Genomic DNA, 2,160 nt, shown 5'->3' with positions numbered 1-2,160 from the left:
TCTGCCCGGAACTTCCTGTTCCCCCACTACTAACGGTCCGTGCATTCCGAGATCAGATTACAACATTTCATTAAATTACTAAAAAAAAGTGTAAACTGTAGCAATTTATTTCCCTTTATAGTTTATTAGCCTAAGCATGACCTTCTTCCACATAATTTCTCTAGGATTGGAACCGGTTCAGGGAAAGAACCGGAAAAAGTGTTCTATACTTTTTAGGAACAGCACAGTTATTTTAAAAGCATGTAATCCAGGTAATAACCTTATTTTCCTTTCCGGGTATTTTTCTCCAGTCCCACAAAAATCACAACAAAGCTCACTCTAGAAACGTATTCCAGTTTCTGCCTGCCAGCTGGAATGGACATCTTTGCCAGTGGGTGTGCGTGTGGAAACTACCTGCTCCTCCCCTCTGAAGCATAGGTTACTGTATCCTACTGACAACGTTACAAGCATGATTCAGAAATTAGGGAGATATGTTTAATTTGAGAAGAATGGATGAACTTTTTTCAATGCTAGTTAAGGATACTATAGTCACCACGTTTCACATTGGATTTATTAACGACCAAAAGGTACGACCTCTTTTTAATTATAGTGCTGCACTGCACTTTACAAACAAGGTTGTTAGCTAGCTAGCTAACATTAGCTCTGTTCCAACGTTAAACCAACTCTGTAGTTCCGATAAGCCGACAGAGAAGCAGAAGGCCTGACCGATAAGCCGACAGAGAAGCAGACGGCCTGACCGTTAAGCTGACAGAGAAGCAGACGGCCTGACCGATAAGCCGACAAGAGAAGCAGACGGCCTGACCGATAAGCCGACAGAGAAGCAGACGGCCTGACCGTTAAGCTGACAGAGAAGCAGACGGCCTGACAGATAAGCCGACAGAGAAGCAGACGGCCTGACAGATAAGCCGACAGAGAAGCAGACGGCCTGACAGATAAGCCGACAGAGAAGCAGACGGCCTGACAGATAAGCAGACAGAGAAGCAGAGTTCAGGACTGCTCTGAACCAAGTAATGGAGGCCATAGAGGATAATGATGAAACTGGAGATGATCCGTACAGAGTTCAGGACTGCTCTGAACCAAGTTATGGAGGCCATAGAGGATAATGGTGGAACTGGAGATGATCCGTACAGAGTTCAGGACTGCTCTGAACCAAGTTTTGGAGGCCATAGATGATAATGGTGAAACTGGAGATGATCCGTACAGAGTTCAGGACTGCTCTGAACCAAGTTATGGAGGCCATAGAGGATAATGGCCTTTTTACTTCACTTTAATCCAGTCGGTCAATATAGCTAAATGATTGTGCTAGTAAAAAGGAATGTAGTAGGGAGACGACGTTAAACCGGCATTTTGATCATTTGTTTACGGAAAATAATGACCAGTTTGTGTTATTTTGACTTCCAGGAGCGGGTCGAGGAAGAGACTGTGGATGAGGATGGAGCAGCAGCACCTGAATAAACCTAACATAGTTATTCACTTTTAGCTTTAAGCAGTTTTACAGTTCTTGATTGGAGTGCAGTGTTCATGTTTTTACTGACTTGTTATTTTGTGAGCTTATTGCTGTGATTTTGTTTACGAATCTATTGTGATACAGTCTATGTAAAAAAATAACTTATTTTCAGGCATTTTGCATATTTCGTCAGTGGTCACCTACCGACAGGATACTGTGTATATGTTCAGGGTAGATTAAATGACGTGTCTTAAGGGTCCTCCCGAGTGGCGCAGTGGTCTAAGACACTGCATCGCAGCTGCGTTGCTACAGATGCTGGTTCGATACCTGTCTGTGTCGCAGCCAGCCACGACCGGGAGACCCATGAGGTGATGCACAATTGTCCGGGTTAGGGGAGGGTTTGGCCAGCCGGAATGTCCTTGTCCCCATCACACTGTTACGTGCGAAAGTTATGTTCCCAGTGGTTACCAGAAACTGCATTTTATGGGGCTCTCAACGTACTTTCTGACGTTTAGCAACATTATGAGGTTGACTTAAAAATACACATATTTAACGGTTTAAAATTCCCCACATTTATACGTCCTGAAAGACTTGGGACATAAGCGGACACCACAGCTACGTAGAAGGAACGTTTCACAATAACGTTATCATGACTTATGTAGAGACTAAAATAACTTTGGTCACGTCCTGGAACGTAATTTTGTTAGCTGGGA

The sequence above is a fragment of the Coregonus clupeaformis genome, unplaced genomic scaffold, assembly GCF_020615455.1.
Source record: "Coregonus clupeaformis isolate EN_2021a unplaced genomic scaffold, ASM2061545v1 scaf3444, whole genome shotgun sequence".
In the NCBI taxonomy this organism is placed as follows: domain Eukaryota; kingdom Metazoa; phylum Chordata; class Actinopteri; order Salmoniformes; family Salmonidae; genus Coregonus; species Coregonus clupeaformis.
This window is presented reverse-complemented; position numbering follows the sequence as displayed.